Genomic DNA, 12,411 nt, shown 5'->3' with positions numbered 1-12,411 from the left:
ATCAACATGGGTGGATTAAGATAGGTGTTATTTCTTCCACAAGTTGTTGAAATAATAATCAGAGAATTTTTATGCACAAGTTTAATAACTTTTTTCCTACACACAAAAGGTGAAGGCCTGGGGATGATTATCAGATACCACACCTTACTGAATTGTGGGTATTTTTCTTATTTCTTCCCACAGATTACTGAGTGTGCTGACAAATGACAGTGTATCTAGCGGCACGAACCAATTAGCCTCCTGATCAAAGGACAGGTAGGGCCTTTCTTATAATACGGGGACAGGGCAAAGGTCCTGACGAAGGCTGCTTGACCCAAGTTGGCATTGTGAATAGGCCGAAACATGTTGACCCTCCTCAGAGATTGGGGTGTACAGGTAACTAACTCCTGAAAACACCACCAATAAAATCTTTTAATCCTGTCCAGGCTGTACCAGAATAAAAGAGGACAAGTGGTCAGCCTGAGTCAGTTTTACCTTTCTTTCTGTTGTTCATCTTCAGTCCCTGTGCCATGATTGTTGGGCCTGTCTATTGTGCTTATATGTTCCCCCACCCTTACTGCTTCACTCCAAAGGGGATTTATATTTTGGAGTGTGTTAGCAGGGCACTATGATGAAGCATGCCACAAGTTGTGGGTGAGGGCTGTTTTTTCAAAATATTGTTGTTTTGAACCAGTCTGGTTTTGATTCTAGACTGCATTTCTTGTCGTCTTTGTGTGATTACACTCAGAATAAGAACAGAGACAAGCTAACCAGATCAATGATCATAGCCCTCTTTCAATATGGCCTCTACAGGCCTAGACAAAAACGTACTGAAAGGCATCAACATATAGAGAAAGGGTAGTAAGATTGGTCCTCAATTGTAAGAAGTATTATCACACCACTGCACACTTTCCCACTGCAAGCCATTCAAAATATAAGCGCAATCTGAAAATGATTTTAGAAGTGGCCATTTGCAGCATTTCATCCACAACCCTTTATTCGAGGAAACAACAACCACCTGCCATGCAGAATTCAAACATGTGAACCACTAGGCACCTCTGTGTGACCACAAAGCTATCCTGAATGCTGTGGCTGAAAACATAGCAGTTCAAAGAGTCATATAAGATGGAACGGAGAAGCCCAAATACAACAACGAGTGATTCCAGGGGCCGAGAATAGTTCCGTGGGAGATGGAGTCAAAATGTTTCCACTATAAATCCCCCATATTCCTATTACCAATGACTCAATTCTGAACATCGGTACAACCGTCTACAAATACACTGGTGAGCCTTGATACTAACCCAACAATAACACAGACTATATGTACCTCACATGTTGCTATGACCTCTGAGGTACTTTATTCTGTTGTACTCATGGCTGAAATGTAACATGTTGTATAGTTTTAAAACATCATAATAAGATATAAAAAAGGTAAACAAATACATGTGGGTTTCATTAAAGGATCATGAGGAGAAGGGCATCCATTTAACATTCTGACCCATTGTAAAAGGAGGACATATCCTTACGCAATATTGCTGTGCAATTACGCCAAAGAAGAATGTGAGTCGCCACAAGGGTGGAGACATATAAATCTGACTTTGTATGGCTTTGATACATAAACATATCACATTTGGTAGAGCTGTCATCTTGATGGGTAGGTCTGGCGATGACCCTGTGAGCCTTTAGTAAGAGGCAGGCCATTTAGGTTGTCTAACTTTACATTTCGCTACCATTGTTGTTTCTGACATTGTTTCAGAGTTTGGCTATAATGCCTGAGGTACTCAAAGGGAGAGGAAGATCTATGTTATACTTAATTCTGAGCCAAATGTTTAACTTTAGAAAATCAGATTGTTTAGTTGCTGTGCTACGTTTGTGAATCGGTTGGGATTTCCTGTGGTACAGTGGATTGGATAGCAAGCTTCTCCAACGAGTAGCTCTACTGATAGCTCCTCACATACCAGTAAGTAGTTCTCCTGTGTCCAGCTCAGTCCACTAAATCAGAAGCTTTATGTGGCTTATATATTATAAAATTATGTTTTCAAAATGAGTATTTGTCAGAAATCCTAAGTGGAAGTTTGGAGAAAAATGGTTGGATTCCCAAAATATATCTAAAGCTTAGTGATAGTATCACCTTGGTGCCGGAGTGAATCCGGCTATAGCTATTATATATTGCCTATGTAAAGGCGTCCTAACCTGACAAAGCTTTTTTACATAACTGCTGGTTACCCTGCCTGATGCACTGAGGTGATTAGGGCTAGTAATCTTGACTGGTGTGGCTGCTAATGTAATCTTGCCTGATGTAGTTACTATTACAACACTAATACTATTAGTAGCTCTACATGATTTTCATTGATCATAAGTAGCTCATATCACAGAAAAAGTTGGAGATCCCTGTATTAGAGGATAGCAAAGAGATATCTTCTTCTTAGATGTTAGCATTCCAGAAGGAAAGGGCATGCATACTTTGAGTTCACTGTATCTGAGCCATATTCCAACTGTTTTTGTCAACTACTTAAACAGAGGTGATTCACACAACTTATTTTTCATATTATTTGTGGTATATAGCTGGCTGGTTTGCATCTTAAATCACCTATTGTAATGTAGTTGAACTCAGGGCCTTTGTAACGACCTTTTGAGCTCTAGGTAGATCCACACAAAGGGACATTGTGCTGTTCACATACATTGGTAATAAAGTGGCACATCATGCTGCTAACACCCACTGGTAATAGGATGGCTCATATTGCTGTTTACATTCACTGGTAGAAAGAGGGCACATTGTAATGTCCTCTGTTGATGGCACACTGCTGTCGAGCATAGTCTTACTTTGCCTTAGAAACGTCCCTGACACATTAATCAATCAATCAGGATTTGTAAAGTGTGGCTAATCACCCCACAGGGTATCCAGGCACTTGCAAGTCCCAGAGGCTCATTCAAACAGTCAGGTCTTGAGGGCCCTTTGGAATTTTGGAGGTGTGCTGATGGTCTGAAGTTGCATAGAGAGGCTACACACAAAAAGTAGGGGAAAAAGCAAGGAGAAAGCAGTGCAAACGAAGGGAAAGCAAGGAGAAGGCACACAAAATTGGGGGAATAAGCAAGGAGGAAGCAGTGAAAACAAGGGTAATGCAAGGAGAAGGCACACAATAATAGGGGAAAAGGCAAGGAGAAGACAGGAGCAAGAGAAAAGCAGCAGCATGGGGAGAGCTGGGCCTGGGACCTGACACATTGCAAAATAAAAAATCAGTCCTCTGTAGTATAAAGCATGATTTTATTAAGAGGTGTATATATGTTCCTAAAGGGCCTTCAGCACCACTGGTGCCTGACCCTTCTAAGGGTGATCTTTGGGTATCTCTATTTACATAATAAAAAATTGTGGCTCTGGACTTTTTCTTGTGTTGTATTTTCAAACAGTTTCTGGACACCAATGAATATGAGTAAAACAGATTGTATTCCAAAAGATATAAATGGACAGCACACAGCATTCTCTAGCCTCTCACAGCAACTGCCAGGGCCTTAAATCTTTGTCAAGAGGGTGACAAAGCTAAGATTCTAACACATATTACCATTTATAAACAAAAGACCAAGACACAGTGAATAACTCCAAACCTCTGCCATAGCAGTTGAGAAACAAAAATGCTGAAACAAAAGCAAAACTACAAAGGTTAGTCAGAGAGAACACTTGGACGACACATGCTAATTTAAGAAATAATCCCACAAATATCTAGGGTGATGCACTAACTACCTAACCCTCCCAACAAGAGAATCAGGTACATCTCCCTGCACATCACCCCTCTCATCAGCAATCCTTTCAAAACTGACTTCAGGACAGACACCCTCTTGTTGCTCAAAACTGGATATACCCAAACCTTGAATATGATCTGTGTCGGCCTCATCAACATCTCCAACCCACCAGCAATCAAATGCCATTGAATAACCAACATCTTCCAACTAATATTAATTAAAAACAACGGTTTCCTAAGTCACCATATCAACATTATTTTTCACCAGAGCAGCACTGTTCTTAATCCACCACTTTCCATTCTCTACCATTGTCACATGCTTAGAGACCTTTACCACACATGTACTGGGAAAAAAAATATAATTCCTTTTCCTAGAATGTACCGGTCTCTTAATTTTCACTAGATCACTCACCTAAACTGCACATCCCTCACATTGTTCAAAACATCATACCTTTCCCTAGCTTTGACTTGAACATCCTTTGTAATTTATCTCCTGCAAATCATGCAAACTGTACCAGCATGCATGATATCCAAAACCCAACCAGAAGACAGCATAGAGGTAGTATGACTTTCCGTTAACAACACAAAAGTAGGCACACCTGTAGAGGAATGTGGAACCTTATGATAACTCCACAAATTGTCTTGGACTCTTTCCTAGAAATCCACACCTTTGGAAACTGCAATCTGAATAGTTTCCCCTCTCCACCATTCCATTGCCTTGAGGACTGCACAAGGCCACTGACAAATGTTTGATACCAAATTAACTCAAAAACAAAATTGCTCTGTATTTGAACTGCACCCATTGTCCATGACTAAATCTTTCAGAACTCCTTCCGTCCCAAACAAACTTGTCAGAAAATCAATCACTGAACTTGTAAAGGGTTATTTCAACAATTTGCATTCCACCCATCTAGAACAGTAGTCCAGAACCACCAAGGCGTAATGCTCACCTGAGTGAAGATTGTACATTTGTCCAATTAAATCCCATGGACCTTTTGGTAAATCATCTGGAGAAAGAGGAGTGTTGTACACCCAGACAGACCTGTCTGCATCAGTGCAACCACTGAAAGTACCAAGAATCACATCAACCTCTTCATCCATACCAGGCCACCAATAATAATTCTGAAGCCTCTTTTTAGTGCCTGTTAAACCTATGTGGTCCTGGTGAGCCGGTTTCACCAACCACAACCTCTAAACTACTGCTGGAATTGACAACTTCCCTCTCAAAATCAACCCCCCCTCTACAGATAGCTCATCCTTTACCTTAAAATACATCTTGATCTCTTCTTTCATGTTCCTCTCAAGTGGCCAACCCTTGACAATACAATTTTTAAGAGCAATTTGGCAACTGTCCCTATGTGAACAAAGCACCCACTCCTTGAGCGTAATGGGACCATCAGTGACAGTAATTCCATCAACTTTCTCCACCACACATTCAAAGTATTCTCTAATCTCATCTCTAGAAGAACGTTTTAGAGGGCACCTGCACAAAGTCAGCTCTCATATCCCCCCTTCTTGCAGAATATGCTTCACCGTCAAAATTAAATTTGTACATACATGTTAAAAACCTCACCAACCTCGGACTTGCCTTGTTAAAACCTTTCTCACACATCAAATATATTAACAGTTTATGGTCAGTTAGTAATGAAAATTTCCTTCCCCATAAATAAGTGAAAACATTTTTAGTTGCCCAAACACAAGCCAAAGCCTCTCTCTCTAAGGTGCTATAATTCCTTTCGGTGGAGGCAAACACCTGGAGACAAATTCAACTGTACTTTCCTTCTCTTCTACCATTTGGGTAAGCATCGCCACAAGATCCACTCCACTTGCATCCACAGTTACAATAGAATTCACATAATCTCTGAGGGCACTGAGAGCTGGGGCATCACTGATCAATTTCTTAAAATTATCAAATGTATTATTTTCATATACCCCACGCATTCTTTTCCCCTTTATGTAGAAGTTTCCTTAGAGGTTTTGTCTGTAGAGCAAAATTATCTATAAATTGAAAAAAAAGTACTCACATGTCCCCAGGATTGACCTTATTTGATCTATATCCACTGGTTTGGGACTATTTTTTATAGCCTCGACCAAATCAGCCTTTGGTATGATTTCTTCTCCTGAAAGCGTATGCCCGACATACTCCACGTCCTTTACACAGACTTAAAATTTCTCCTTCACACCAATACATTCTTACAGTATCCAAACAAATTAAACATAAACGTTTTTGGATATTGATGCCTGCGGAGGCCAAGCCAAACAACATTCAAAAGAATCTAAACGCCAAAAAATGGGTGTTAACGGCAGTGAAGGATTTAGATGACTCACATAGCTCCACTTGGCCCACAAGTCAAGAGTGGAAAACACCTTGGCTTCCATAAATTCGGCCAACATTTCTTGTTTCTTCAGAATGGGAAAGCATTTAACCAAAATATTCTTATTCAATGACCTGAGGTCAATACACAACGTAATCTTTCTGTTTTCTTCTTTGCCAGTACAATAGGAGAAATCCAGTGAGAAGAGTCAATTGGTTTAATGAATTTATCTAAACACAGCTTTTATAAATGTTCCTTCAAATGACTCCTGATGTTCAAGAGAACACTCCTGACCTTGCGCATAACAGGCATTGCATGTTCAGTCAACACAATCTTTTGTTTGAATCCTTTCATCAACCCTAATTTATCTTCATACAAGGACTCATGCACCTTAAGTAATTGGTGCAAGGAGTGTGGGATAAAGGAGAGAGAATATCTACTAAAGAAATAGAAAACTCTGTGCCGGATGACAACACCTTCCCAAAAGAACCTTGATCCCTTCATCCCAAAATATTACAACACTTCTTGGCCACACAGACGTTGGTGGAAATTGATCTGTTCTCATATGTGACTGTCTCAGTAAAATAGCCTGACCTATTTATGGTATCACCACCGAACACCACTGTGTGAATGTCAGGAGGATGCAACTCAACTAAACTCCACTTTTTTAAGTACAGCTTGTCAGTGATGATGGTGATCAAAGAACCAGAATCAACTGTGGCCTCTATCTCTATACACCCTACACCAATTTTATGAATGGGATCACCTTCTTTTAATTTATTTTGATAAGCATCTACCATTTTAATGGACAAAACTCCCTGCTATTGTACTGTTCCAATTCATCACTATTCCATTTGGAAGCGCCCTCATTGTTGACAAACATCTCATTTTGAGTGTTTCTACACACCCTAGAAAACTGTCCAGGTTTTTTACATTTCAAACAAGCCTTGCCAGAGGCAGGACTGACTTAAGCATTTGCCAAGTGTGTATTCAAACAACATCTAAAACACCTAGGACTTGAGTTTGCAATAATGGTTTCCACTTTCCTGAAATCATTTGGAGGATTGAATTTCAGCTTACATGCAACAACATTAACATGTTCCACATCTGCACAATTTTTGCACTTTTTTAAAACTCTTTTGATACCATCATGGATCTTTCTATACCTCTGGCTTTAGGACTTGAGTTTGCAATAATGGTTTCAACTTTCCTGAAATCTTTCAGAGGATTGAATTTCAGCTTACATGCAACAATATTAACATGTTCAACATCTGTACTGTTTTTGCACTTTTTTAACGCTTTTGATCCCATCATGGATCTTTCTATACCTCTGGCTTTTCCCAAAGTTTATTGTAGATTCGGATTGTGAGAACACAGAAACCTATCCTGGATACATTTATCTTTACAGTTAACTACTATTTGATCCCTTATGTAATTGTCTAACTCCCCATCAAACTTGCAATTAGAGGCCAAAACATAAATTGCTGCTAGGAAATTGTCAATTGATTCATGTTGCAATTGTCACCTTGTGAAGGATCTGTGACGTTCAACAATTAGGCTGGCATCCCCTGTGAAATGGTTCTGCAGTCTGTTGGCAGCTTCAATATATAAATCCCATTCATCTTCTGATTTCTGAGTGTCGATTGGCAAATGATCAGAAGTCTCTATCCTTCTGGCCCCAAACAAATATAAAGTAAAGCTAGCTTCCGGTTGTGACCAAATTTGGAGCTATCAATAGTAATTATATAACTGTGAAAATTATTGAACCATTGCTTCAATTTAAACTTGTATTAGATTGAAGAAACTGAGGTTGGTTAGTGTGGCTAACAGAAATTCAAGCACAACCACAGACCACACTTGCTGCAAAGTGAAATCAAAGAAATAGTTGGTGAGTCAATCCATCACACAGAATTAAGCTGAATAAAACAGGCTGGTGCGGCCAACAGCAAACCAAACACAGCCACACTTGCTGGAAAGTATAATCCTAGTAATCATTTGAGAGTCAATCCACAACAAGGATATAGGCATAGTTGAAGAGAGACCACTCTGATCCCAATGGAAGATTCATTAGCTACCGAAACAGTTTGTACAAAGGTGAGCCTTACTTTAGTACGTCAAACCAAACCAGGTTTGCCAGAGTCTGACAAGTCAAGGTGAGAAGATGTGAGCGCACAACTGATTCCGATGGATGAGTCATTTGCTGCCAAAAACAGTGCCTACAAAAGTGAACTTTACTCTGGCACATCAAACCAAATCAGCAGCATCAGATTCCGACAAGGTAAGATAAGAAGAGGACTGCACTCACGAGCGAGGCCTCTGACTTACTCGCACTTGGTACAGAATCGCAATGCATAAAGTCTGAGACCAAATAGAGATGCGTGAGGCAGAAAGCATGAACAGTCTACCAACATTCAATAAACTCATGTTACAATAACAAGTTAAATGTCTTCAAGGCCAACACCAGTCCACACGATAGGCCAAAGTAAATAGGCAGTAATCACCAGCTCACCAGAAGACTTTGCTTGTATTGCTTAAGCTCCAGAATATAAAATCAATAAAAAATTGCACAGCAGAACATCATACATGAGAATGTGCTGTTCATACAGGTGATGCATCGATTCAACAGCTCGTTGCCAAATTATGTTGTATCTTTAATCAGTTTCCAGACACCAATGAATGTGAGAGAAAGCAATTGTTTTTCAAAGATATACATGGAGACCACTCAACATTACTTCGTGGTTGCTCCAAACTCCCTCAGCAAATGCCAGAACCTTGTATCTTCACCAGGAGAATGACAAAGCTATGATTCTAATCTCAAAGTGACAATATGAAAATGACTCAACAATATATATGTACCTTAAACATGAAAACATAACAGCTTGCCATTAAAGCAGGGTCCTTTTGGACACTTTGGAGTTCTGAAGTGTCTTCTATTTTGTTGTGGATTGATTACCCCATCCTGCTCTAAATTCTTATGCTTCAAGAGAAAGGGTCCACAGCTCCACTATAGTAGAAACATTGTTAACAAACACTTTGAAAAGGGAGGACAGGTAAAGTAGCAGTGCTTGTTTCACAGTGGCAGTGCTTAATTTGTGCTTGTTGTTTCCGGTGCTGAGCACTTATTTTTGAGTGCCGGGGCTTATTCTTCTGCCTCAAGCATTTGCTGCGAGCAAAAGACACATATGGCAGAGACGAAGGAAGGGAAAAATGGAAAAGAGTCACAAAGGGCGATAGTAGAAAGCTGCAAGAGTGAGCTGAATAGGCAGGGAGTGGTTTTATATGGATTGAAGAGGCCTGAGATGGCTTCAGGATTGCACTGCCTCAGTATTCCATGTCCCCACATTTAATTGCAGCAGCCGCGTGTTTAAGAGGAAGGCTATGGGCACCGGCATGTTTTTATTTACAAATTAAGCACTGCCCAGTGGTCCAAAGACAGCTGCCCTCAGAAATGAGTAATACCTCTCATCTTAGAAGTAAGGAGCACCTGAGATCCTACAAGTAAGGAGTGCCTCAGATACTAGAAATGAGGCACACCTGAGATCCTAAAAGGGAGGCATGCCTGAGATCCTAAAAGGGAGGCATGCCTGAGATCCTAAAATTGTGCAATGTCTGAGATCCTTGAAGTGAGGTACTCCAGAGATCCTTGCAGTGAGGAATGTCTGAGATATTGGTAATAAACTAGATCCCATGTATGGATCAACTTTTCACCTGACTACACAAGTTTCTACTCAAGGTCCTCAGCAAACAAAAACTTAGCTAATGCCAAAATGAACTCCCATGCTTTTTACCCATGCAGTAGGTTGTGAAGCAGTCATTAGACACTCTAACTAAATTGCCATTAACCGTCCTAGCATGCTGAAAGTACTTCCTTACTGTAACTTAAAAAGAGCATGTCTCCTTGATTTGTATAACTGATCTGCGCCACAGAAGAGCTCCGATAAGCTCAGACTTACGCCAACATTGGATGGCAAACTAGATTGGAAGGTATAGACACATTTGGTAGAGCTTTGTGACTAGCAAAATTTGCTTGCATTGGGAAGGAATGTGTGAGTATGGTTCATGTTACTATGCATGGTATATATTAACTTCGGTATCAAACAAGCATGTAGCACTCAGAACATGGCCTTTGCCATATTGTTTATACCAGTGCTTACCAGCGACCTGTGTTCCATTCATATTGCATCTCTGTTCTCCTGGCTCTGTGCCATCAAAGCACTCACTGGATACTGAAAAGTATGCCTGCTCGTGCAGCACGTTTGCAATAGTAATTTCTCACTTCAGAATGTGTTTCTTAACACTGAAAATTAGCCTGTAGGAACACCATTGTTGTGGATTTTCTGGGTAGCACAAAGGGAGCAACAGACCTGGTTGACCTGAGCTCTATGCCCAGGGCGAGGAGCTACAGACTGCAGTTTATGATTTGGCAGTTATGCAGACAATTCTCATATGCGATGTATGCTGGCCATTTGAAAGTACAGAGACTGTTTAAATACATCTAAGTTAATGGGCCAGATTAGCCGAGATTTTAGTGGACATTAGTGGAAGTTATGTGTGCAAAAAAAGGATCTGTATTTGGGAAATCCCAATCTGTCGTTTGGAAATACAGGATAGATGTGATTTGAATGCTTTACCCTTAAATACCCAGTGTTCTTAGAGTCACAAGTTCAAATCCCAACAAAGCCAATTTATTTTCCCATTGTCAGTAAATTGAGTACACTAAGGCCCTCATTATGACATTGGCGGTAAATCCCACTTACTGCCACGCTGACTGCCGCCAACTTACCGCTGCGGCGGGGATATCCGTTCACCATATTATGACACACACACACACCAATCCGTGATAATTGAACCACATATACAAATCCGCCAGCCCAAAGGTCAGTGAAAAACTGGTGGTATCAAAACCCACACCGTTACGCTAACAGAACTATGCCCATCGCATTATGACCCACGAATCACCAACACAGGCATTCAACTGCTGTAAACCATTGGCAGTACATACCGTCGCGCTCAAAATGGACACACACAAACAAAACAACATCACATTGGACAATTCAAACAACACACACCTGACACCCATACACTTACCACACCCACACCACTATAAAACACACATCCACATTACCCACAACCCTCTACCATTTCAAACCATTGCCAGCAGAGAGACATCAAGACCACTGACACAACTAGAGCCACACACTATTCACACCTATACACCACTCACGCACCCCACATCACACACCCCAACACATTACCCAACACACCCTCACCAACACACCTCACACAACACCCATGGCACCACAAAGACACCCCCATTTCACAGAGGAGGGGCTAAGAGTCATGGTGGAGGAAATTATCAGGGTAGAGACCCAGTTATTTGGAGCACAGGTGCAGCAGATATTGATAGCTAGGAAGATGGAGCTATGGCCGAGAATCGTGGACAGGGTCAATGTCGTGGGACAGCACCCAAGAACTAGGGATGACATCAAGAAGAGGTGGAACGACCTACAGGGGAAGGTACGTTCCATTGCAGCAAGACACCAGCTCGCTGTACAGAGGACTGGCAGTGGACCCCCACCTCCTCCCCCACAACTAACAGCATGGGAGGAGCAAGTCTTAGCAATCCTGCATCCTGAGGGCCTGGCCGGAGTAGGTGGAGGACTAGACTCTGGTAAGTCAACTCTCTACTACTGCTATCCCCCACCTGAATGCCATCACACACACACCCACCCCCACTCCCATCTCTCCACTCCATCCCACACACCCTACCATCACATCTCACTCATCCCAATGCCAAGCCCTGCATGCTGTACCAATGCATGGACACCACTCACAGCCCTGCATGGGCACTCATCACTAAAGCATACACACTATAGAGAACTAAGTATCCCACCATACATCAATATACACAAGTGAAAGCTTCCAGGGCAAATCCAACCAAAGAGGGCAAGCCACAGATGCACAATATGTCAGACACAGAAACCATAACACATCATTTACATCCCCACAGGTACCCCAGCCAATGCCACTGGAGAGGAGGTGCCAGCCCTATCCAGTCCCCCAACTGAAGAGGCCCACAGTAATGACAGCAACTCTGGTCCTCAGGATCTGGATGATCTACCTAGCCCATCAGGGACCTCTGGACAGCCGGTTACCCAGGCCCAGTCACACACCACCACAGAGCCTCCCCATCAGGAAACGCCACCACAGCACCCACCCAGCGTATCTACACCTCTGTCCCCAGGACACGTCAATCAGCAGTGTGCCCACCTCTACAGGGACCCCAGGCCACACCTCAAACCCAAGACAATGAGGGACCTGGGGTTCAGTGGCAGTGGGCACACGGTTCAGGGGACAGAGGCACAGGCCATCAGGGAAAC

General features: G+C 41.8%; 1 long non-coding RNA gene across 2 annotated transcripts in view; it reads left to right on the top strand.

Moving 5' to 3' along the window:
* Positions 1-12,411, top strand: part of LOC138295597 (uncharacterized) — a 559,610-nt gene that overhangs the window by 115,461 nt on the left and 431,738 nt on the right. For both annotated transcript variants that reach the window (XR_011203638.1, XR_011203637.1), the window contains exon 3: positions 184-255. This is a non-coding gene — a long non-coding RNA (uncharacterized lncRNA). The remainder of the gene's footprint in view (positions 1-183; positions 256-12,411) is intronic.

This window comes from Pleurodeles waltl, chromosome 5 (genome assembly GCF_031143425.1).
Source record: "Pleurodeles waltl isolate 20211129_DDA chromosome 5, aPleWal1.hap1.20221129, whole genome shotgun sequence".
Classification (NCBI taxonomy): Eukaryota; Metazoa; Chordata; class Amphibia; order Caudata; family Salamandridae; genus Pleurodeles; species Pleurodeles waltl.
Note: the sequence above shows the minus strand (reverse complement) of the source record. Positions and strands in the feature narration are given on the sequence as shown.